Source organism: Pongo abelii, chromosome 9, assembly GCF_028885655.2.
Source record: "Pongo abelii isolate AG06213 chromosome 9, NHGRI_mPonAbe1-v2.0_pri, whole genome shotgun sequence".
Classification (NCBI taxonomy): Eukaryota; Metazoa; Chordata; class Mammalia; order Primates; family Hominidae; genus Pongo; species Pongo abelii.
Window position 1 is genome coordinate 23,138,302 of NC_071994.2, and position 26,573 is coordinate 23,164,874.

The window sequence follows — 26,573 nt, forward strand, 5'->3', positions numbered from 1 at the left end:
GGTGAAATCCTTTCCAAAGGCTGGAAATATTGGAAGCACCCCAGGTTACAGGCTCTAAATGCAACGCAATATTTTAACTTATTTGGACTTTTATGTCCCAGTTTTTCCATCATGCAATTTGCCTAACTTGAGTCACCCTCGCTGACTAAGGATAGGGGTAACTTACAAGGAGATGTTTACAAATTCTTGCTAAAATAGAGTGCAAATTCCTCAATCCTAGCTCTCACATCAGCAAGACCTGACTCAGTTATCCACACTTGTTGTTCCTGCTTCCATTTCTCAATTTTCTTTGCCATTTTCCAGACCAGACAACTTCTCAGGAGGCCCAGGAAAGGGTTTTGAGTTTGGAGAACAAAGTAAATCAGTTTCTCCTAGCTGTCAGCACCAGACCATGTACAATTCCATTTCAGAGTTTTGACTACCTGGGATTGGAGACTTCAGGGCAATGCCAGTGGGAAAATATGAACATAGCAAAACCACTCAGCAGAAGGAGCTCAAGAGAAAGGGGAGATTTTTTTCTTCCATGTTATCCACTTGGGCATGAGAGGGGTCAATTCGAGTTTTGCCAGTCATTTAAGTCCCGTCTGAAAAACCTGCGTTAACTTGGACTATATGCCCACTTTATTTCAGGGATATTTGTCCCTGTATCTCCAGCATCCAGAGTAATGCCTGTACATAGTAAGTGTTCAGTAAATATTTGTTGCCTGAATGAATGAGACGATTTTTTTTTTTGAGACAGAGTTTTGCTCTTGTCAACCAGGCTGGAGTGCAATGGTGCGATCTCAGCTCACGGCAACCTCCGCCTCCCAGATTCAAGCGATTCTCCTGCCTCAGCCTCCCAAGTAGCTGGGATTACAGGCATGCGCCACCATGCCTGGCTAATTTTGTATTTTTAGTAGAGACAGGATTTCTCCATGTTGGTCAGGCTGGTCTCAAACTCCTGATCTCAGGTGATCCCCCCACCTCGGCCTCCCAAAATGCTGGGATTACAGGCGTGAGCCACTGCACCTGGCTGAGAGATGACGTTTTAATCTCTCATTTAGATGTCAGTCCTCTTAGTCTAGTTCTTCCATCACCAAGCAGTTGTTTTGAGCAGGCATCTCTGGTCTCACATTTAGCATCATTAATAAGAGAGAAGACTTCATCCCCAGGAGAAGCAGAGTGAGGAGAGGGCTGGGGCTTGGGACGGCAACTTGTCCGTTCAGAGTAACAAGGAAGCCTTTTCTATGGGCAGCCAGAGTCCTTTGATTCCAAGATGCACAATTGGTTCTCATTTTATTTGATATTATTTTATTTATTTACTTACTTGAGACAGGGTCTTGCTCTGTCACCCAGGCTAGAGTGCAGTGGTGCGATCACGGCTCACTGCAGCTTCAACCTCCTGGGCTCAAGCGATCCTCCTGACTCAGCCTCACAAGTAGCTGGGACCACAGGTGCACACCACCATACCCAGAAAATTTTTTATTTTTAGTAGAGACAGGGTCTCACTATGTTGCCGAGGCTGGTCTCAAACTCCTGGGTTCAAGCCATCCTCCTACCTTGGCCTCTCAAAGTGCTGGGTTGATGGGCGTGAGCCACCGCGCCCAGCCCTGAGCACTTTTTATATGCAGCTTTTTCTTCTCCCCAGTTTTGTTTCAGACTCTGTGCTCTCTGGCATGTCTCTTCCAACTCTGCTAATCCTTCTACAAATCCTAGGCTAGGCCCAAGGAACTGACCTGGCAACAGTAGAACCCTCCTGTGTGGGTAGAGAAGGGGAGAAACTGAGCCACAACAAATCCTTTTTAGCAGCTGGGAGAAGCAAAGGCCTGGGAACCCTGATACCGCAATCGCTCCTATCCTATTCAATAATGGTAGCTTGCATTTATGGAGCACTAGGCATTGTATTAAATTTTGTTTGTTTGTTTTGAGACAGGGTCTCCCGCTGTCACCCAGGCTGGAATGCAGTGCCAGGATCACAGCTCACTGCACCCTCGACCTCCCAGACTCAAGTGATTCTCCCATCTCAGCATCCTGGGTAGCTGGGACCACAGATACACGCCACCATGCCTGGCTAATTTTTTGTATTTTCAGTAGAGACAGGGTCTCGCCATGTTGCCCAGGCTGGTCTCAAACTCGTGGCCTCAGATGATCTGCGCACCTTGGCCTCCCAAAGTGCTGGGATTATAGGCTCTGACATTTACTAATGATGTGACCTTGGACCTTAGTTTTCTTATCTGTAAACAGGGTTTAATACGAACACCTACTTCTGAGGGTTGTCAGGAAGATGACATTAGCTGATGCAGGTGATGTGCTCAGGCAGGGCCTGGCCCTTGGTAGGTGTTCAGCACATGTCACCAGGTGCCTCAGATTGTTTAAAGTGGCAAATCTATGAGACAGGTGTTATCATCGCTGTGGTGAAGAGGAAACTGAGGCTCAAAGAGGCAAAATAACTTGCCCAGGTTGACACAGTTCATATATAGAAAGACAGTGCTTCGCGGTCATACAGCCAGTCCCAAGCCATCTTCTTAACCACTACGCTCGCTGTCTGTATCAATCCCCTTTTACAGATCAGGAAAATGAGATTTGGATGAGTCCTGTTCACAATGACAGAAGAAGGACGGCCCCTGTGGGGCAGACCAGGTCTCCCGACATTGCTTTTTGCCCTGAGAGCCCTGGGAGGTCCCGGAGACATAAACTACTCAGTGAGCAGAGACCCCTGCAGTCCAGGCACCAGCCCCGGACCACGCTGCCCACAGCTGGTATGTCACCTCTCTTAGCTTTCTGCAATTTGGTCGCATCCCAGGGAAAAACTGTCACATTTTCACAGTGGTCAGGGCCTCCCCCCGCCCCTGCATCACCACCACCACCAAAAGCCATCTCTGAGCATCTGCTTGTGGCCTGGGGCAAGAAGCAGCCTCAGAGGGTGAATCATCCTGGGGAATGAAAATTACTTCTGAGATGCCCTTTGGGCACTAAAGTATTGGCATGTCCAGGTTGATGGGGACAATGACACAGAAGCCTGGAAATTGAACTGGAGAATCAGCTGCCACATCCCCACACCAGGCTAGACCAGTGTGCACACTAGAAGAGATGGACCCTGTCTAATGCAAGAACCCTCTTCCTGCACTCCAGTGCCTGATCCACCTTGAGGGAGAGCTGCACCCTGTGTGCTGTTTTAGGAGTCGAGATGGGTCTCACCGCACCATCCAAACCACCCCCAACACTGTCTTATAACCAAAGGGATAAAAGTGATCATGTACAGAGCACCTACTGCGTGCCATCCCTGAGCTTGGTCATTTCATCCTTCCGTTGTCTCATGTAATCTACACCACAAACCAGCAAGGGTATACATAATCATCTTTATTTTCCAGAGGAGAAGCCTCCCTGAGGCTCTCTGGGGCTCAGAGAAGTTGAGTGCCCAGCCCAAGGTCACACATGTAGAGCCTGAGAGGCAGAGGAAAGGTTCAAGTGCTGCCTTTCCTGCTATACTTGGGTGTCTTTGCTTAGACTGACCCAAGGCCTTGTCTCTATGAGACAACAGGGACGTGGTTTGAGGAGCGAGCATCATCCTGGGACAGAGAAGAGGACTTAGGTGGTTCATCACTGCACAGTGGCCTAGAGGTCTGTTTCCATGGGGGCTCTTGGAGTCCCCCAGCTTTTGCACAGATGCTCCCCAGAAGCAATGGCTTTGGATTCCACATCCAAGTGGGGCCTCTGAACAATCTCGGGCCTTGGGGCCTCTTTCTCGCCCAGGCTCTGGAATGTCTGGCTGGGAAGGGGGCCCAAAGCCGGGGGGCACTTCTGTCTCAAACTGATTTCAAATAAAATTCAGTCCCCAGAGAGTCATCCATCTGAGAGAGAAGGAGCCTATAACATTCCCGGGGCCTCCCTGGGCAGATCTGGCAAAAACCAGAGCAGGCCTGAGGCAGTCTGTCCTACAGCTCCCCGGGCCTAGGGCCTGCCAGGTGGCACAGACTCTGGCCTTGTATGGGCAAAATTGTCCCGCCAAGCCTAACTTTGGAGTCAGCTTTATCTCTATTTTTGGCCCTCGGGGGTAGTGTTGGTCTCTCCTCTGAGCTCTCATTGGCTCAAACATCAGCTAGGCCTACCAGGATTCTTGAAGCTCCTCTAGGGGCAAGGGCCAGTGGGGAGAGGTTAGCTTGAATGTCCAACCTCGGGGAGGAGAACATCGCTAAAAATAATAACAATATCAACAACTAGCTATTACTTCCTGCCAGGCATCATGCTGAGAGCTTTCCACAGGTTGTCCCTTTAAGATCTTAAAGAGGTCTGGGTGTGGTAGCTTATGCCTGTATTCCCAGCACTTTGAGAGGCCAAGGCAGGCAGATCACTTGAGGTCAGGAGTTCGAGACCAGCCGGGCCAACACGATGAAACCCCGTCTCTACAAAAATACAAAAATTAGCCAGGTGTGATGGCGCGTGTCTCTAATCCCAGCTACTCGGGAGGCTGAGGCAGGAGAATCATTTGAACCCAGGAGATGGAGGCTGCAGTAAGCCAAGATTGCACCACTGCACTCCAGCCTGGGTGACAGAGCGAGACTCTGCCTCAAAAAAAAAAAAAAATCTCAAAGAGGTGAGTAGCATCATTATTCCCCCTTAAGCATCTTCTAGAAGTTGGGTACCTTACCCAAAGTCATACAGTCAGCAAGGAGCTGCAAAGCCCATCCACACTGGCTCTCAACCACTCAAATGAGCTGCATTCAGCTAGCACCCAGAGCTGGAAGGGGCCTTAGTCTACATCCAAGCCAGCTCCTCCATCCCACAAGGAAGCCTGAACCACCTGGGTCCCACTTTGGTGGCAGGTCCAGGCCCAGATCACCCAGACTCCAAGGCCAGAGCTTTGCCCTCCCACCTAACACCCTGCCCCTAAGGGTCTAGCCAGGCCCTGGCTGCCAGAGGAGGGTCCACACAGTCACCCCTCCTGGGAGTGGCCCAGTTCTTTCAGACTGGTCCAGTTCTGGGATCCAGGAGAAGTAGTCTGTACAGAGAAAGGCTGGAAGCCTGCAGGTCGCTGGGGTGGCATGGTGGTGGGAACCTTGAGCCTAGGCCGCAGAAAAGATGGGGTGGGGAATATACCCTGCAAACTTGGGCCCTCCCCTGCACTTTGGCCTTTGGGCAGATTCCTTGCATTGTGGATCTTTGGAGTTTAGACCTGCGTCCAAATCCAGCTTCTGCCACTTAGCAGCTATTTATTTGACCCTGGAGACAAAATCCTAAATGCCTATAAGCCTTGGTTTCTTCATCTGTAAAGTGGGGATAACAGGTCCGCCATCTCCTCTAGTCGTTGAGAGAGTTAGATGTAGTGTGATAGTGTAATTACCTGTCCAGCTTTACCTGGGGGTGGAGGGCGGGGGAGGAGGTTCTGGGGATGTGAAACTTTCAGTAGTAAAACCTGGGAATGTCCTGGGAAGCCAGAATGAGTTGGTGTTGTGAGACCTAATATGCAAAGCACAGAGCACAGTGCCTGGCAGAAAACACACCCAATGCCCCAAACCCGCTGTGCATTCCAAATTCACAGCCCACTCCTCAGCTGCACTCCCTCCCTCAGCGCTGCTTTGCTGTGAGAGATTTGCCACCCAGAGCCCCTGAGTCCAGGAGCAGAACAAAGCTAGTGTTGCCCTCAGTGCTCCCCTCCCCATAGTGGAACCCCTTTGTCCTCAGAACCCTCCCCTCCCCCGCCCCAGGCAGGCTGTGTGCCAGTAGCAATTACAGAATCACATATTCACAGAAGCCTGCACGTGCAGCCCACGATCAGCAGTAATTAGGCAGCTAAAGGGGTTTGAAAGCCCATCAGCCAATCCGGGGAGGGGGTGCTGAATGGGACAATCAGCCTCACCAGGCAGGGGGCTGGGGGCAGGGAAAGAGTGGGACTCTTGTCGGGGTTGGGGGGTGGAGGGACAGCCATTGAAACAGTTTCCCTCACTCCTCTACAGCTGTCGTGTACAATGGCAGGGTGGGGGTGAGCTTGCTGGGACTCGAAAAGCACAGGGCAGACTGGCACAGGGTAGAAGGGGTGGGTGGGCTGGGCTGGGGGTTTTGAAGACAAGGCCAACCTAACCACCAGTGGGCCTCCGAAAAACATATCTCCTACAAGTGTCCCAATGGCCTTGGTTAGGGGTGTATCCAGGCAGGTATCCTCTCCCTGCTAGGAAGTTGCATCCCCTCGATGGGAAAGAACTCCTAAAGCAGTGCTTCTCCAACTGTAAAGTGCTAGCAAATCACCAGGTTCTTGCTAAAATGTACATTCTGGTTCCGTGGGACCAGGAAGGGGCCTAGAATTCTGCATTTCCAACCAGCTCCCAGACGCTGTCAATGCTGCTGGTCTTGGACTGCATTTTGAGGAGCAAAGTTCAGTGCATCTCTGAGGATAGGCAGGCAGATGGAAGGGAAAGACCCTGGGGTCATTTACCCGCTACTTGACCTTGGGCAAGCCCCCTCGATTCCTAGGGCCTCATTTTCCTGATAGCCATCCTGCCTGAGGCTGGGGCTGGGCTGAGAATGAAAGGAGAAAACAGCTAGGGACATGCCCTTGAGAGTCGCAGACAGGCTTTTATGGGGAGGGGACCAGACCTCAGCTCAGCTCAGCTTGGCCTTGGAAGCCCTGGGTGTGGGTAGGGAGCAACTGGAGCTCAAATTTTGGAACAGGCTGGTGAGACTCCTTTTCTCACCTCTTGCTCTTGGGGGTCCCTGGGTAGTTTCTTGGTCCCCCAGGGCAGTATGCGGGGGTGAGCAAACACCAAGAACTTGGCTCAGAAAACCCGCTCTGTGTCCCTCCCCAGACTCACGCTCATGACTGCCCTTCTGATCCGGGCTCTCTCTACTCCAAGCCCCTGTGCATGTGGTTCTAGATGCCCGGGACACATCCCCCCACTTCACCTCACTCATTCCTGGGAGCCCCCTGGCCTCAGTTTCCCCCTTCCACCTGCAGACTCAGCCCCTCCCCTGCCTTCAGGACCAATGGAACTAGAGGCTGCAGGTTGCTAGGCAGAGTCCCAGATACCTCATTCTGGGTATCTGGGTACCCCTTACCCCAGGATAGGGGTCTGGCTCTGCTCTGCCTGCTCTAGCCACTACCCCAGGAATGCTCACCTCCAAGGCCTGTGGGAACAGCTCCCTGCTACTGGCTGCTGCCAGAGGGTGAGGGCCTGGTGAGGTTCTTCCAAGTGAGGTACCCCCTATCCCTGGGTAACAGGGGCCCCTGGCAGATCCCAGACCCACAGCCCCTGGGCAGCAGTCAGGTCAGGCTCCTGCACTGCCTCTCCAGGATGGAAACCTGCAGAGTGTGCGAAAAGTCAGAGGGGAATGGGCAGTTACTGTCCAGTGGGGATAGAATTTCGGTTGTATAGGATGAAAAGAGTTTTGGAGATGAATAATGGCAACGGTTGCCCAATGTAATTAATGCATTTTCTTTTTTTGAGACAGAGTCACTCTGTTGCCCAGACTGGAGTGTAGTGGCGCAATCTCAGCTCACTGCAAACTCCACCTCCTGGATTCAAGCGATTCACCTGCCTCAGCCTCCCGATTACAGGCATGCACCACCACACCCAGCTAATTTTTGTACTTTTTGTAGAGATGGAGCTTCACTATGTTGGCCAGGCTGGTCTTGAGCTCCTGGCCTCAAGCGACCCACCCACCTCAGCCTCCCAAAGTGCTGGGATTACAGGTGTGAGCCACCACGCCAGGCCTATGAATGCATTTAATGCCACTAAACTGTACACTTAAAAATAGTTAAGACAGTAAACTTTATGTTATGTGCATTTGGCCACAATAAAAAACAATTCAGAGAGAAGAATCTGGCAGTGGCTGAAAACACCACGTCCTCTCTCTGAGGTGACTTCTGTGACCTGCTCTGGCTTATACTTGGAACATTGTGTTATCATTTTTAATCATAATTTTTCTCCTCATTCTTTTTAAAAACCAGCTTCTCCTAATGCAATTACTTTTCTGCAAAATATAATAACATTTTACATTTGTAAATGTTCCTTATGAAATATTTCAGATGAACCAAATGGTCTTTACTCATGTCCCCTCACCACGCTTAAGCAATGAAATATCACGAATGCAGCTGCAGCCTCCTTGTGACCCTGCGTGTTGGTGTCTTCTCCCTCCCTACTCCCAGAAAGTCACCCTCACTGTGCCCCATCCAGACCCCTCCAGCCCTGGGCAAGGCCATGCAGCCATTCCCATCAACAGAGCAGCTCCCCTACCCGGTGCCTTGCCAGGGCCTTTTGCTTATTGTCTCATTTAACCTCCACAACAAAAATCACTCCTAGCTAGGGTAACTATCCGCATTTTACTGGTAAGGATTCTGAGGCTCAGAGAGGTTAAATAGCTCCCCTCAGATCACACAGCATTCAGACCCACAGAAGGCAAATTCACAAACTGCCCTTTTCCAGATGCCAACTAGGGCCTCAAAGTGCCCCTGCCACCCTAGTAAGCGGGTGTCCCCCTGACTACAGACTCCAGGGTCACTGGAGGTTCCCAAAGCCAAGTCTCTTGGGGAAGTGAGTGGTGAAACCCTGAGTTGGTCGCCAGGGATGACTTTGGCCCTCCTGTGTCAGGACGACTTAAAAACACAAGCCAGAGGAAAGCGGTGTGCTCGACCGTCAGAGAGAATTTCCCAGCGTAACCTTTCCCTAGAAACCACGCGGGGGGCTTCTTCCAGAAACTTCTTCCAAAGAGTGGGTCATTCCTGGGGGTCCAGATTCACTCTACCTGGGTGCAGATAGGCCAGCTCGGGGTGGGGCAAGGTGGCATCTGAAGGGGAGAATCCTTCGAGGCCAGGCCCACAGCTCAGGGCAGCATGGGGAAGCATGCTCTCAAACCCATCCCTTCTCCTGTCCCCCACCAGAATGGCCCTTTCCGGTGGTCTGGGGCCACGTAACACAGGAGGAAGGAGGACCCGTGTCACCTTGGCTCAGGAGCAGGGACAAAGGAGCAAGGGCAAACACTTCCCCCCTCCTTGTCCATAGATGAAAAAAAGCCCGACAAAACCAGGGCTGTAATTCCAAACCTATTTTCCTCTCCCTGGTGGGCTGACACCAAGGCCCCCTCCCTGAGCCATTAATACTAGCAATGAGCTGTGCTGACTCTGAGAGGACCTGTCACCAGGGTGCAGCGGGGTGAGGACAGTGAGGACATGCAGAGAGAAGAAGCCGTCAGAGCCTTCCAGCTCCTTCAACCACTCTGGGGAGGAAGAAGGAGCCTGTCGGGGAGCCCCACCCTCTACACACACACACACACACACACAGTCCCCTTTACCTCCACTTCCCCCCTGCTCCCACCCCATCCATGAACCCCAGGCAAAGGCTGGCCTCCTTTTCTGTAATTCCTCCTGTCCACCCACATTTAGATTTACAACAGCTCAGAAGGCGAGTCTGCAGGATCTCGTATTTTGCTTGTACAAGGCAGGAATGCATGAATGAATCTCCATTTAACAGATGAACACGCCAAGGCCAGACTCTGTGCCCGACAAGCCAGCTGCAGAGGAGGCACCCGACTCCCGATCTTCTCTATACACAGTCTCACCCCGGAATCTTAGAACGTTTCCCAATTTCAGTAATTGTAATACTTCTGCCCTCATTTTTTTTCAAAGTTTGGATGCCTGTTGCTGTTGTCTGCTAACAAAAGACTGAACAGAAATGGCTAGAAAAGACTGTGGAAAAACCTGGAAACAAGCCACCCCCCAGAGCTGGGCAGCTTGCTTTGCTCCTGAATGCAAGCAGGACTCTCGGTTGCAATTTCATTTTGCGTACAAATAACGAGTATTGTTCACCACATTTTCTGCTGGTAAAAATTGTTCCCGGTTTCCACCTTGCTTGGTAGTATGTCTGTTTATGTTTCTGTCCTCCCCACAAGACTGCAGGCTTCCGGAGATGAGGGAATTTATTTTATGCATCTCTGTGACTCCCATAGTTAGGACAGGGCCTAGCACAAAACAGGGGCATAGCAAATGCATGAATAGTAATAATAATGGCTATCATCTATCAAGGAGGCAGCTTAATGTAAAAGTTATGAGGATGAGCTCCAAAATCACCTTGCCTGGGTTTGAATCCCAGCTCAATTTTCTTAACTTACCAGTGCCTCAGCCTCCTCATCTGTGAAATGGGCTTACAGCATAGTTGTCTCTCAGTACCTAGGGGATTGGCTCCAGGATCCCCTGTGGATACCAAAATCCACTGATGCTCACATCCCTGATATAAAATGGCATAGTATTTGTATATACACTATGCAATCCTCCCATATACTTTATTACTTTATTTTTTTATTTATTTTACATTTTTTTCTTTCTTTCTTTTTTTTTTTTTTTTTTTGAGGCAGAGTCTCACTCCATCACCCAGGCTGGAGTGCAGTGACATGATCTCAGCACACTGCCACACTGCAACAGGCATTTTTTTTTAATAGAGACAGGGGGCTGGGTGCATCCACTGTGCACATCCTCCCATATACTTTATTTATTTATTTATTTCATTTTACAATTTTGTTTTGTTTTCTTTTTTTTTTGAGATAGAGTCTCACTCAGACACTGGAGTGCAGTGGCATGATCTCAGCATACTGCCACACTGCAACAGGCTTTTTTTTTTTTTTTTTTTTTTAATAGAGACAGGGGGCCAGGTGCGGTGGCTCATGCCTGTAATCCCAGCACTTTGGGAGGCAGAGGCAGGGGATCACCTGAGGTCAGGAGTTCGAAACCAGCCTGGCCAACATGGCGAAACCTTGTCTCTACTAAAAATACAAAAATTAGCTGAGCATGGTGGTGCATGCCTGTAATCCCAGCTACTTGAGAGGCTGAGGCAGGAGAATCACTTGCACCCAGGAGGCGGAGGTTGCAGTGAGCTGAGATCGTGCCACTGCACTCCAGCCTGGGCAACAGAGCAAGACTCCATCTCAAAATAAAAAAAGAAAGAAAAGAAAAATAGAGGCAGGGTTTCACCATTTTGCTCAGGCTGGTCTCGAACTCTTGGGCTCAAGTGATCCGCACCCCCCTTGGCCTCCCAAAGTGGAGGGATTACAGCCATGATCCACCACGCCTGGCCCCGTCCATATACTTTAAATCATCTCTAGATTACTTATAACACCTAATACAAAGTAAATGCTATGTAAATCATTATTATACTGTATTGGTTTTTTATTTGTATTTTTCATCGTTGAGTTGTTACTCTTTATTTTTTCTGAATATTTTTGATCTGTGGATGTGGAACGCACAGATACTGAGAGCCGATTATACCTACCACATGGGGTCAGGAAGGGGATTGAAAGACTGTGGCTGCCAACGCTACCTTGGCCTCTGATTATCCCACCCCCTCATATTCATTCTCTTGTATAATCCTCTCCCCTTGAGTGTGGGCCAGACATAGTAGCTGGCTTCTAACAAGCAGAATACAGCAAAGAAGGCATATCACTTCTGCAGTTAGGTTACTCAGTAGCAGACTCACCCTTGCTAGCTTTGTGGGAGTGTCATGTGGAGAAACCCATGTGACAAGGAGCTGAGGGCCACCTGCAGCCAACAGCCTGCAAGAAACTGAGACCCCAGTCGAAAAACTCTCAGGAACTAAATTCTGCCAACACCAGAGTGAGCAGATCCTGCCCTAGTCCAGCCTTCAGATGAAACCCCAGCCCCAGCTGACACTTTGGCTGCAGCTTTTTGAGAGATCCTGAAGTAGAGGACCCAGCTAAGCTGTGCCTGTATCCCTGACCCAGAGGTTGAGAGGTGTGTCATTTTAAGCCTGGAAGTTTGTGGTAATTTGTTACACAGTAATAAACAACTAATATAAGGCCTTATACATGTGATATGCCTAGAGCAGGGCTTGGCACACTGTAAGGGTTCGGTAAATGTTGGCTTTCATTATTGAGCATGTACTATTGGCCAGGATTGTGTCTTAAGCACTTAACATTCAATATCTCATTTCATCCTCGCAACTGTAAGCCTCATTGGAAAGATGAGGAAATTGAGGCACAGAGAGAGCCACTTAGCATATCACAGAGGTTTCACAGCTAATAGTAAAGCCAGGATTTAAATTCAGGTCTGTATGACTCAAAGGCCATGAGTAACCTGAGCAACATAGTGAGACCCCATCTCTGTAAAAATGTAAAAATTTAGCCTGGTGTGATGGTGCATGCCTGTAGTCTCAGCTACTGGGGAGGCTGAGGTGGGAGGATCACCTGAGCCTGGCGGTTTGAGGCTGCAGTGAGCCGTGATCACAGCACCACACTCTAGGCTGGGCAACAGAGAGAGACACTGTCTCAAAAAAAAAAAAAAATGCCATGTGACAATGAATGAATGAATCTATGAAGAAGGTGACAATGAATGAATAAATAATAAATGAATCTATGAAGAAGTGAATGAATGAATAAGTGAGAGGGCAAACTGGGTCAATAAACATCCATTTAGTAAAGAAAATTCTTAACTCTCACTTTGCCAAACCCACTGAACCCAGAGATGTCAGGGATCTGTTTGGTGTCTGGCCCTGGAGCCTGCTGAGCCAGTGGCCACCAGAACCCAAGGGACCAGGGCCCCTCAAGGCTAAGACCTCAGCGCCGTGCCCACTGTGGAGAATGCCTAATCCAGGGCTTTCCTTATGGAACCAGCCAGAAAGGCTCTGGTTTTTTCATGAAATGGGGACATGGGAGGAGAGACAAAAAAATCAGCCAACACACACTGAAAAGAAAGGGGATGAAGAAAGATCTGGGGCTCAGGAAAGAATCTAAGCCCCATCAGCTGAATTTTACCCACACACTCGCCCTCCAGGAGTTCAGGAAGCATTTCCATGTAACAGTGCTGCACTGAAGGGCACCAGCATTCATGTTGGCCTGACTATGTGACTGTCCTGGCTGAACGCTTTACACACCTTGTCTCATTCAACCATCTCCACAACAGTGAAGTCTATTGTCACCCCCTTTACACCAATGGGAATTTGAGACCAAAACGGTTAAGAAACTGGCCCAAAGATACCCAGAAAGTGGCAGAGCTGGGATTTGAACCAAGGTTGCCTAACTCCAAAATACCACGCTTTTAAACCACCATGCTACACTGATGGTGATTTGATGTTTGAGACAGACACCGCTGGGCGGCTAGGCCAGCACCTGTTTCCTACCTCTTCTCCCTCGTCTCTTTCCCGCATAGAAGCTGGAGGAGGGAGACATTCTCTTCCCATAGGAGAAGGCCAGGAGGACTGCAGAGCTGCTGCCGCTAGCACTGCCGAGTCCCCTAACCTAGATCTTTGGCTGCTTAATTCTAGCCTCTAATGTGCGGTAAACAAAGCCACACTTGTTTTTGTCACTGTTGGTTGGGGTTTCCATTACGTGCAGCCAAAAACCTTCCTGACGATGCATTGGCAAAAGGAAATCTGTATCTCAAGGTGTTTCACACACGTGTCTTGGCTGGTAAAGCTGGAACATAGATATCTACGTTTGATCCCTCCTCAAACCTCACTGAAACAATAGTTAAGGGATGTTCTTTGAGGCGTAAAACTACAAGAATGGGGAGAGCAGGAGAGGAGAGAACAGCACGGAAAATCTCGCAACTGGAAAGCTGCCAAACAGGTTGCAGCTGACTTAGCAGACCCCAGAAAGCTGAATCCTCAGCCAGCACATGGGAAAAACTAAGAATTAACCTGATATACGTGCAGAAGCCCCAGAGGATCAGGAGGCAGGAGGAAGCCGGAAGAATCCTCTCTGGAACTGACAGCCCAAAAGAAACTGACACTGGGGGTTTTCAGGAAACAGTCCAGCCAGAGCATCTCACAGTGAAGCAGCAGGACGGGGCCCTCTGTTCAGCATAAAATATCTGCTACATGTTGGTCCATGCCTCCGAGATTCCAATTTAATTGGTCTGGGGAACCCCCTGGACATTGGGATTTTTTTTAACTCCCCACATGAGTATAATGTGAAATCAAGGTTAAGAACCTGGCCAGGAGTGGCTCACGCCTGTAATCCCAATACTTTGGGAGACCGAGGCGGGCAGATCACCTGAGGTCGGGAGTTTGAGACCAGCCTGGCCAACATGACGAAACCCATCTCTACTAAAAATAAAACAACTAGCCAGGCGTGGAGGGGGGCGCCTATAATCCCAGCTACGCAGGAGGTTGAGGCACAATAATCATTTGAACCCAGGAGGTGGAGGTTGCAGTGAGCCGAGTGTACACCATTGCTCTTTAGCCTGGGTGACAGAGCGAGTCTTTGTCTCAAAAACAAAAAAAAAGGTTGAGAATCTTGAGGAACATGAGTCTCCCCACCAAGGCCCATCAAAGCTGCCCCAGCTGAGTCTCCAAGGAAGAGACTTCTGGAAACATCTAGAATGAGGTTCCAAGCTTTGTCTCCAGTCCAAACTTTCCTCTAGGAGACAGAACCCACAGCCCCACTGGGGGCCTTAAAAGCACCTCAGATTCAGATGTACACTTGTGTCTTTACCTTCAAACCTGGTCCTGTCACCCCCATCTCAGGCATGGGCACTGTCACCTACTCAGCAGAAGCCATCGTCCTAAGGTTCATCCTTGACATGACCTATAAATTCCATCTTCTAAGTATCTCCCATGTCTGTCCACTTTCCTCTGTCTCCATCTGCCCCATCCTCACCAAGCCGCCATCAGCTGTTAACAGAGCGTGGCAATCTCCCCATGACAGGTCTCCCCACATCCACTGACATCCCTCTGATCCACGTTCCACACCCCATCAGCAAGGCCATCTCAAGACATCAATCGAACCATATTATTCTCCAGTTTAGAGCCATCTATGGTGTTTTCATTTCCTGGGATTGCTAAAACAAAGTACTACCAACTGGGGGGCTTAAACAACAGAAATTTATCCTCTCACAGTTCTAGCGGCTGGAAATCTGAGATCATGGTGTCAGCAGAGTTGGTCCCTTCTGAGGGCTGTGAGGGGGGACTATCCCAGGCCTTTCCCCTGGCTTCTGGGAGCCTCAGACCTTCCTTGGCTTGTAAACAGCGTTCTTCCTGTGCCACTACACATGGTCTTCCCTCTGTGTCTGCCTCTGTGCCAAATTACCCCCTTTTTATAAGGACACAGGTCATATTGGATTAGGGCCCACCCTAATGACTTTATCTTCAGTTGGTCATCTGCAAAGATCTTTTTCAAATCAAGGTGGCATTCACAGATTCCGGGGTTAGGCGAGGACTTCAATATCTTTCAGAGGGATCTGGTTCAATTCATAATACATGGCTCCCCATTCTCTTTAGGGGAAAGGCCGTCTTCCCACAGCCATTTGGCCCTGTGTGGTCTGGCCAGGCCACTTCCTCTTATTCTCCCTCTTGCTCTCTGGGCTCTGCACTCGCTGGCCTCCTTCCTCTGAAATGCACTGGAGTCCTTCCAGCTCATCTACCACTGTCTGCTTGGGTACAGAACTCTCTCCTTCCTACCTCCTCATGTACCAACTCCTATTTGCCCTCCCTGTCTGTGCCCTAGCCTTTCTGCCCTCAAGCCCAGCTCAGGCCAGGTTCCCTAGGACATACTCTCTCTGTCCTCTACCCCTTGGTAGAATATCTACATTGCGATGAACTATTTGCACTCACTTTGCCTTCTCCACTAGAAAGTCAATTCCATGAGGACAGACACTAAGTCAATTCTGTTGACAGCTGCCTTCCTAGGCCTCATGTGTGTCCTCCATGTGCGTCGACTGCCAACTGCTCAGTGAAAACTTCAGTCACCGAAGATGTCCTCCTTCGACATGCAGGCAAAGCAGCCTCCTTAATGGCTGTGGAGTCAGAGTTTTGGGTTGGGATCTGAACATCACAACTTGGCAGCTGTGTGTCTACTGAGAGGGTCACCCAACCTTTCTGTGCACAGAGTCCTCATAAGGCCTCAAAACAGCCCTAGTGACACCTTCCCCCTCCCCAAAATACCCAGCACCGTGCCCAGTATGCAGTAGGCTCTTAGAAGTTAGTTCTCCCCACGCTAGAAAGAGTGTTATATCAGGAGTCAGGACCCTGGCTAGGACATGCCACTCACCTTGCATAAGTCTCTCTCCCTACCTGGGAAAATATTTCACCCTATAGAGTGTAGAGGTTGGCCTAAATCAGTGGTCTCAACCCTGATGAATGCAAAGTCCCCTTCTTATAATAAATATTTAGGCCGGGCGCGGTGACTCACGCCTGTAATCCCAGCACTTTGCGAGGCCGAGGCAGGTGATCCCTTGAGCTCAGGAGTTTAAGACCAGCCTGGGCAACATGGTGAAACTTCATCTCTACAAATACAAAAAAAAATTAGCCAGGCATGGTGGCACGCGCATTGTAGTCCCAGCTACTCGGGAGGTAGAGGTGGGAGGACTGCCTGAGCCTGGGAGGTTGAGGCTGCAGTTAGCTGTGATCATGCCACTGCACTTTAGCCTGAACAACAGAGTGAGACCCTGTCCCAAAATAATAATAATAATAATAATAATAATAATACATATTTAGTAACACCCCTCTTACTTCCCCAAATGAAATTCTTAGAAACAAGAAACTACTCACCCACTAAATAAAAATGAACACAACACACACAGACACACACATACACATATACACACAATGCTCTAACTAAAATATAAAGAATAAATAAAGGAAAAATAATTTATACTAAAGTCATGGACATTCCAACCCTACTGAATAATGGTGTGCCCACACTGACACCCTGATGAAGCAGTCAGAGGCTGGCTTGCATTTGCAGAATCTCCATGAACATAACAGCTGCACATGCAGACTGCACACACTGTTAGACTGGCAACTTGGATATTCCAGTGGCACTATCAGTGAGGACTATATTTCCTGAGATGGTGAACAACTCCTGGTAAAGTTCCAGACTAAACCAAAGAGACTGATCTACACAGTAGTTGTAATCCAAGAAAGTTAAGTGAGTAAAAGAAATGCAAAAAATACTGTGTCTTTAAATGTAAAACAGAATTATATTCTAGGCTTGGATGTTTAAAAACATATCTTCTCCATACAACACTGGTTTTTAAAGTGTGTTTCCCATAGTATCAGAATCACCTGGGAGCTGTCAGAAATGCATCATTCATCTGCCCGCTGCAAACCTGATGCATCAGGAACTCTGGGATGGAGCCCAGTTGAGAAGCACCGCTCTACAGGAATATGCATCTGGGCACAGGTTTTGCAAGATACAGGATACTTTTTCTTGCATGTCCCAGAATGTGTAGCATCCTTGGCCTCTGCCCACTAAATGCCTGTTCACCGCCCAATCGCTGCAGCAATCCAAAATGCCCCCACTGAGTTCCAAACATCCCCACTGAGGACCACCGGACCAGATGGTCAGTACAGGGATCCTTCCTGCTCAGGTTTCCTGAGATTCTCAGCCTGGGTGTGGGGTGTGCACAGAAGGGGGCAGGCAGCTGAGGAGCCATCCAGGATGCTCACTGTTCTGGCTGAGTGATGCTGCCCATCCCGGCAAGGGGCTGCCAGGGGGCTGGTTTCAGCTTCCAATGGCTGGAAGTGTTGGGGAAAAGGCTTTCAAAGAGCCCTTTCAAACTGCAGCTGAGAGCACTCGGCCATGGAAATGGGCATACTCACTGCTCCTTAGATGGTGCTGGGGCCTTGGATATTTCTTCCCTAACCAGCTGCGCCCATCCGAGAGGCCAGGATGTTACTCAGGACACAACTCAGCCCACTTCTGGAGAAGGAAGAGGAGCCACAGCCTGCCAGAGTCTGAATGCTGTGGCTACAAAACCCTGTCCCAGAACCCTGAGAGAGCTCTCAGGCCCCTGAGAAGAGTGCTTGACCTAGCACCCCGACCCCATGGGATGCACGGAGCTACCCCTGCCCCTGCCCTGACCAATGGCCAGCCCTTCTATCTGTCTACCTAATAGACCAGGAGGGGCCATACCCCATGAATTGCTCAGGTTGTTTCAGCCCAGCATGGAGGGGGGAGTGGGGACAGCCAGACCAGCAGCCCAACACCCTGTACTGAGGTCTGAGGGTCTGCCCTGCAGTCTCCAAACACATAGCTGGAAAACTGTGATTCCGCTCTAGCACATGAACAGAAGCAACATGTGCCATTTCAGAGCCAAGGCTTTTAAGAGCAGCTGTGCTTCCTCCACGTTCTCACTTTCGCTTTCTGCCAGCTGGATGTGGATGACGACAGGACCTGAATAAGGGGGCAGCCACACGATGGAGAGAGCTAGGCTCCCCAAATTACTATGAGGAGGAAAGCCACATGCAGACCAGGAGGCTTCATCACAGACTCACATGAGGGAGAAATAAACTTCCACTGTGTTTGAACCATTACACATTTTGTGGTCTATTTGTTACTGCACCTATGCTAATGAATACGTTCCAGGACACTAGAATGTAGTGACACTCAAGTCATATCTGCTGCAGCTGGTGGTAGGGATGGCACTTGCCAATGCCTTTCTCTTCCAGTGGTGCATGAATCTCTAACATTGATCATACCCTTCACTTGGGTAAACTAAGTGGGTCATTAGAGGTATCTCTAATCAAATGCCAATGAGTGTCCACAATATGCCAAGCCAGTGCTAGGCTCTGGGACACAAAGATAAATGCAACCCGTTCCTGCTCAGCAGCTGAGGGGACAACATCTATGGCCACACAGTAATGATATACCATGGGAAGGTATGCACTGGAAGCGTGGACACCTGGCAGGAAGAGCCCAGATCTAAGAGGGATTTGTCTTGTCTGAGAGGCTGGAAAGACTATCCTGCAAGGCATGTAGATGCAGCTGCCTTGAAAAGATGGGGAGGGCCGGGCGCGGTGGCTCACGCCTGTAATCCCAGCACTTCAGGAGAGGCGGGGATCGCCTAAGCTCAGGAGTTTGAGACCAGCCTGGGCAACATGTGAAACCCGGTCTCAACAAAAAAATACAAAAATTAGCCAGGCATGGCGGCAGGAACCTGTAGTTCCAACTACTCAGGAGGCTGAGGTGGGAGGATCCCTTGGGCCCAGGAGGTCAAGGCTGCAGTGAGCCATGATCGTACCTCTGCACTCCAGCCTGGGCAACAGAGTGAGACCCTGTCTCAAAAAAAAAAAAAAGAAAGAAAGAAAGAAAAGAAAAGAAAAAGGAAAAAAAGAAAGACAAGAAAAGATGGGGAGGGAGGGGATTGTTAAGAAAAGAAAGTGAGGGGGCTTAAGTTCCAAGATAGGAGAACTGTGTGTGCAAAGGTAAGAGATAGGAAGGGACCAAATTGTCTGAGGAGTAATGAGACACTTGGGGTGGCCTGATTATCAGGGAGTCATTAAAGCCTGGGCTGGTGGGGTTTGGGGGAGGTGTATATTGTTTTTGCTTTGTTTTTGTTTTTGTTTTGTTTTGTTTTTGAGACAGAGTCTTGCTCTTTCACCCAGGCTAAAGTGCAGTGGTGCAATCTCGGCTTACTGCAGCCTTTGCCTCCTGCGTTCAAGAAATTCTCCCGCCTCAGCCTCCCGAGTTGCTGGGACTACAGGCACCAACCACCAGGCCCGGCTAATTTTTGTATTTTTAGGAGAGATGGGGTTTCGCCATGTTGGCCAGGCTGGTCTTGAACTCCTGACCTCAGGTGATCCGCCCACCTCGGCCTCCCAAAGTGCTGGGATTACAGGTGTGAACCACCGCGCCCTGCAGGGGGGTGTATATTGGATCCAGATCTTGGACAGCTTGAATGCCACACCTGAACCCAGCATGAACCATGGAAACTTATGAGGAATTGAATGACACCATCCTCACTGTTCTCATTCTAGAGCTACCACCTGGGAAATATTTCATACACTTCGTGTGTGCAGCTGTGTGCCCATGAGGCAGGTTTCTGTGATCTCATTTTGCAGATGACAAAATGGAGCCTGCAAGAGATTAGGAAGTTGTCCAAGGCCACCCAGTAGCAGGAATGGCATTTAAATCCACTGGAATACAAGCTTCAGACTTTGTATAGGGCACTGCCATATCCCAGTGCTCAGAATAGGGCCTGGCCTGTAGTAAGCCCTCAATAAATATTTGTTGAGTGAATGAATGAATCTCTCTGATTCCAAAACCCTGTGACACTAATCAGACCTTTTTTTTTCCTTTTTGAGACAGAGTCTCACTCTGTTGCCCAGGCTGGAGTGCAGTGGCATGATCTGGGCTCACTGTAGCCTCTGCCACCCGGGTTCAAGTGATTCTCCTGCCTCAGCCTCCCAAGTAGCTGGGATTACAGGCACCTGTCACCATACCTGGCTAATTTTTGCATTTTTAGTAGAGGTGGGATTTTACCCTGCTGGCCAGGTTGGTCTTGAACTCTTGACCTCAAGTGATCCACCCACCTTGGCCTCCCAAAATGCTGGGATTACAGGTGTGGGCCATGGCACCCAGCCTAATCAGACTTTTTATTTAGAAAGACACCCCTGGCTTTAGTGGGGTGGAAGAAAGAGATGGCGAGACCAGTGAGAAGGGTTCTGCAGTGTACCAGGAGCGGCTAAAGGAGGACAGAAATCTAGGAGGCAGAAGCAATGCCAAAGAATTGGAGTGGGTGGAATGTGTTGACCAATTTGATAACAAGACCTAGCATTAATTGAGCAGTTGCTATGTGCCAGAGCTATGGTCTAAATGCATTTCCCCAAATTCATATGTTGAAACTTAATCACCAATGTGATAGTATTAAGAGGAGGGGCTTTTAGGGGGTATTAAGGCATGAGGGCTCTACTTCGTGAACGGGATTAGAGCTCTCAGAAGGGGCTGAAGAGACCAGAATTCTTCCCTTCTACCTCACAAGGAAACGGTAAGAAGGCACCATCTATGACCCACAGAAAACAGGCCCTTACCAGACACTAAATCTGTTTGTATCTTGATGTTGGACTTCCCAGCCTCCGGAACAATGAGACATAAATTACTATGATTTATAAATTACCCAGTCTAAGGTATTTTGTTGCAGCAGCAGAACGGACTAAGATAGCCAGGCACCGTCCTAAGCACTCTGTCAGTGTTAACTGTTATCTCTTCCCACAAACCAATGAAGTAGGTAGGTGCTCTCCTGATCTCCACTTCACAGGCAAGTAAATTAAGGCACAGAGAGGTGAGAGGTTACAGATCTGGTAAGTGAGAGGTGGGACTCAAAGCCAGGCATGCTGGGGTCAGGGCTCTGGGCAGGGAGGAGTAAGGGAGAGGGAGGAATCGTGGGTGGCTGCTAAGTTTCTGGCATGGCGACCGACAGCATGTGGGGCCACCACTTCCTCTGCTGACCTGGAACTCAGACAAGGCAGGCCACAAGCCAGGGGCTGCCTGACCTCTTGGTGGGGCTGCCTGACCTCTTGGCGGGGCTGCCAGCATTCTGGGTGGCCCTTTCTCTGTGCAGGACCCTGAGGAGGCTCTGGAGGAAGCTGTGTGGTGAGCGTGGAAGACTCCACCCCCAACCCCTGCAGTAAGCTGGAGATGCTGGCAGCCACCAACAGCAAGCCTCTGCAGCAAAGGGACCTGGATGTAGTGGGACAGCTCACTGGCTCCTCCATAGTGCAGAGAAGTGGAAAGTCCCCTGCCCCAAATCCCCTGTGAAAGCCTGATCTCCACCCCTGCTGGGTGGGGGCCACGGTGCCTGGGCTGGGAACCAGGATATGGGGATTTATGGGGTCTAGACTATGAGGAAGGGAAGGGCTGGGAGTGAGGGGCAGAGGAAGGCCAAGGTCAGGCCCTCTGAGCCTGTCCTGTAAGCAGAGACCCGCAGTAACCACATGGCCCCAGGCAGGAAAGGAAACAGGAGGCTTCTCAAAATAGACCAGGAGCGTGCAGCTCTGCTGCATTTCCCAGCTCCCACCATCTGGCCAAGCCTAGGCAGGAAGGCAGGAGGGGAGGGGAGAGCCGTGGAGGGCTCCGACTGTCTGCAGCCCACCTCTCACCCAGACCTTCCCCTGTTCCTCTTCTGTTGACTCTATGGCATCTTTGCCAGGCCAGATCATCGTCATCTCACAGGTGAGAAAACTGAGGCTCAGAGAGGTAAAGTGACTGGTCCAAGGCCACACAGCTGGTGAGCGGCAGAGCTGAACCCAGAGCTGAGCCTCCCCACACAGCAGCTTGAGGCCTGGCCACAAAGTCTGCAGGCTGCACATGCCCTAAACGCCACTGTTAGACCCCTGCCTTTTGGCTGAATCTGACCTTAGACCAGATCCCCGTGAAGAAAACCGAGTTTGTGATTCACCAGATAGAACCCAGGGAGGACCAATCTTTTGCACTATCACACCTGCCTTTTGGCTGAGGCTGAGGACCACAGCAGTAGGAAGTTTGGGGAGAAGGGTGTGGTGGCATGTACCTATAGTCCCAGTTACTCTAGAGGCCGAGGAGAGAGGATTGCTCGAGCCCAGGAGTTCAAGTCCAGCCTGGGCAACATAGCGAGACCCTGTCTTCAAAAAAAAAAAAAAAAAAGAAGAGAGAATCAGCAGACAGAAATGGTCTCCTAGGATTAGAGGAATTTAAGAGCAATCAGCCTGTTTTACAGCCTCTTGCCCTGCAGCCTGTTTCTTCCTAAACCCTGTGTGGAACTGAGTCGCCTGCTTGCTTAAGTAGGTGACAGACCCTGACAGACCCCGACAGACCCCAGCAACTTAGTGATAAGCCTGAGTGAACTTTCCTTATTACCACGCTAAAGTCTCTGCCCTGGGAGAAGCTGTAGCTTTATTATTCTAACATTCGTCGTATGTGCTGGGAAAATGACTCACTGCGTCTACGCCACCGGGACCCCCTTCTACATGCGATCATGCAACCTCTCCCCTCTCCATCACTCCATAACACCCTCCTGTCACCTTCCCTCTAGAAGACACTGTTTTGGAGAATATTCCCAGGGTGCTCCTTACTTGCGCCAAGTAATAAAACGCCTATTGATTAAAACCTGAGTTCTGATGAAGAGTTATTTGTTACTCACCAGGCAAATGAACCCCTGTGTTTTGGAGGTAACACGAAGGGTAAGGGAGAGTGGTGTGGGCACTCCAGGCAGGCCCTGCCAGGTTTTCCCCTAGCGGGGGAACAGAGATCCCTAACAGCTAACAGGGAGTGAGTTGTTCACACCTTAGTATGAATTAGTTTTATAAACTACTGTCCCTAAAAGCAGAGAGGAGACTTTCCAGTGAAAGGATCAAGTTCACAGGAGAAAGGGTCCACCGTGGCTAGGGCATCAAGGACATTCATCCTTCCTGTGGGGGTGGGAAAAAGCAGCTCTAACCCCTGGGACTGAAACCATTTTCCATGCAGATTCTTTCAGGGTCTGGTCAGTTCTTGGCCCAGGAAAATTCCCTGCGGGGGGCGGGGGAAGAAGCATCATCTGAAATGCCTGAAAGGAAAAATCTTTTCTGCCTGCCAAACGCACATCATTTTTCCCACCATATCCCAGCCTCAGACCAACTTCTGTCGGGATTCCACCCTGCCTTGGCCTTGACCCCCCCGAGTGCTGGATTATACTGGGAAGAGATTCGTGCTGTGTTGGGAAGTCGGCCAGGTCTCTGGCTCTGCGATGCCTCCTCCTCCTTTCACCGGGTAGAAACAGTCACTGGACCTGGCCTGGATGCCCACTGTGGCTCAGAGGGAGGCAGAGCCAGCCAGGGAGTGGGGGAGGTGCTGTGGGGGAGGCTTGGGGGGCTGGTGACCCAGATTCCACTTCCTGTCCCGCTTCCCTCCATTCCCAGACAGCAGCTGCAGCTGGACACTGACCACAGGCCAAAGGAAACCTAGCGCCAACTTCTTGCTAGAAGCAGCGACTGGGGCTTCCCTAGGCTCTGAGTCAGCCACCCTGCAACCTCTTCCCCCGCCACACCTTCCTGCCTGGGCCATGGAAGCCGCCCTTTCTGAAAGGAGGAGTCTGGAAATTCGTCCATCTGGTCCAGACACTCCCACTTTCCAAAGGAACAAACGGAGGCCCAGAAGGAGGCAGAGACCTGTCCAAAGCTACCAGAGTGGGTTGGTGGCAGGGGCCACCACCTGGACCCAGGTCTTCTGACCTCAGGTTCTCAGAAGGTTCCGTAGGTATCTGTTGAATAAATGGATGGATGGAAGGACGGACAAAGGGATGGAAATCCTGATGGGTGTGTCCCTACAACAGTGACAGGGGAGTCAAGGATCCATTGCACTTGCTCTTCTTGAAGAAGACTCGGAGGTGGAGGGCAGGTCACTGGGGAGAGCAGCCAGGGTCCCAGGCCCCGCTGTGCCACACCATGCCACTACTTGGAGTGGGGGCATTGCTAGAACTTACTTTCCAGAGTCCTGGAATACACTGTCTCTGGTTCTCTCTAAGGAGCTCTTTCTTTCACCTCTTCTGGGATGGAGGTGGTGAGGGAGCACTTGCCATCATCTCATTAACAAAAGTTTATTGGGGTGTCTCATATACTGAATCTAGAATTTGCATTGCAAACCCTGCAGACAAGCTCCCTGCACTTATGGGGGAGACAAACAGCCAATGAACAAATAAAGGATTATCCCAGTTGACAAACTCACGTGATACAGGCAAACGTTGAGATGCCTTTGGTGGAGAGAAGGGTTGGGTCTTCATTGCCTCTCTGAGAAAGTGACATTTAGGCTGATCCCAGAAAATAAGAAGGAAACCAGCCCAGTAAAGCTCCAGGGAAACAGTTTTTCCAGGCAGAGGAGACAGCAGGTGCAAGGGCCCTGAGGTGAGAAAGAGCTCAGCATTGTCATCAAAGAAGGGCCACAGTGGCTGGCTAGAGCACCCTGAGGAGGCAGAGGGAGGCCCTGGGAGAGGTCTGTGAGGCTGGCCAGGGCCGGGTAACCCAGGGCTTCATGACCAGGGTGTAAAGCCCGGGTCCTACTCTGAGATCTGTGCCAAGCCAGGGTAGGGTTGTAAGCAAGAGGGTTGCTGGAATCCAGTTTTATGTTTGAAGATCATATTTTGCTTTAAAAAGAGTGGGTGGGGGGTGGGGGTGGGGTGGCAGAAAAAGGCAGCAGGGAGACCGGTTAGGAGATGCTGGCAAAGGTCATGTTGAGAGATGATGTCACTTGAAGGGTGGCAGTGTTGGTGAAAGAAGCATACCCTTTATAGAGAGCTTTAGGTGGTGGAAATGATGGGGCTTGCTGAAGGAATTGATGGCTGTGAGAGAAGGGGAAGAGGAATGGCTCCCACGTCTCTGGCTCTCCGATACCCATAAATGCCATTTAATGACTGGGGAGGGTGACACGGAATGCTCGGCTTTGGATCAGTTCAGTTTGAGATGCCGTTATTTTTATTTATTTATTTATTTATTTATTTATTTATTATATTTTTTGAGACAGAGTCTCACTCTGTCGCCCAGGCTGGAGTTCAGTGGGATTACAGGCATACTCCCCACCATGCCTGGCTAATTTTTGTATTTTTAGTAGAGACGAGGTTTCGTCATGTTGGCCAGGCTGGTCTCGAACTCTTGACCTCAGGTGATCCACCCGCCCAAAGTACAGGCATGAGCCACCGCGCCCAGTCTGAGATGCCTTTAGACATCCAAGGGGAAATGTTAAGAAGGCGGTTGGATATTAATAATGGTGACAATGATCATGATAATCATCTACTATTTGTATTTCTCTTTTCCTGTTTGCCATGTGCCTTGTCACCAGACCGTGCCCCTCAAGGGCAGAGACTGAGCCGGATTTTGCTCATAATCCCATTCTCAGCATTTAGCCCAGTGCATTGCTGGGGCCTAGTGGGCAGGGCAGAGGGGAGAAGACATGATAATTAGTTGTCAGATAAACAATTGAATGGGCAGAAGCCACTGTGCAGACTGAGAAGGAAGAACAGCTCCTCCTACAACAGCAACAGATCCTGCCTAAGAAAATGGTCCAGGCTGGGTTTCTGGGAACATCAGCCCATGGCCTCGGCTCTCCCATCTCTCTCTTTGGTCTTCTCTCTCTGTCTGCCTGCCAGCTTCCTGCCAGGAAACACAGCCCCCAGGTATCAATTATTAACTAACATCACCTCTCACACTGGAGGTACACTTCCCCTCTCAAAACACTTTGCCTTCCATTATCTTGAATGGGCCTTGAAACAACACTGGGAGGGGGGCGGAGGGAGCGTCCAATGCTCAGGACAGGAAAAGAGGCTCTGAGAAAGGGACAAAGCACTCCAGGTACTGGTGCAGCCGGGAGGGAACCCGGGTCTCCTGCCACCCTGCCTCTCGTGGATTTGCTAAGTGCCCCTTTTAGCCCTGCAGTTCTCTGAGTCTCCCTCCAACTCGAAGGTCCCTGGGATCCAGCTCTGAACTCTACCCAGGAGGATCTAAAGGCTGTGATATGAAGGTCCCCTTCCCCAGCTCTCCCTGGCATACTGCCCCTGCCCAGGGCCACTCCTCTGGTGGCCTCGAAGAGCCCCTGGCCATTTCCCAGCAGCCTCTGCTCCGTCCAGCAGACAAACGCCACCTGCTCTCCGAATCTAGACCCTTAGAACAATTTCCCCTCTGCTGGGCAAGGCTGTAACAGGAAAGGGACAGGACCTGACCCCTGTTTGGGAAACCAATTGTGCAACATTGTTCTACGAGGGGAAGCATGTGGCCGACGGGAAAGGCAGCCTGAAGAAGCCAGGGCTTTCTTTGAAATGAACATCTTGGCAAGATCCAGAGAAATGTCCTTTTGGACGCCATGAACTCTGGGTCACTGCTAATTTATTCTAAGCCTGGTTGCAGTGTCTGGTCCCAGGATTCCTGGATTCAGAG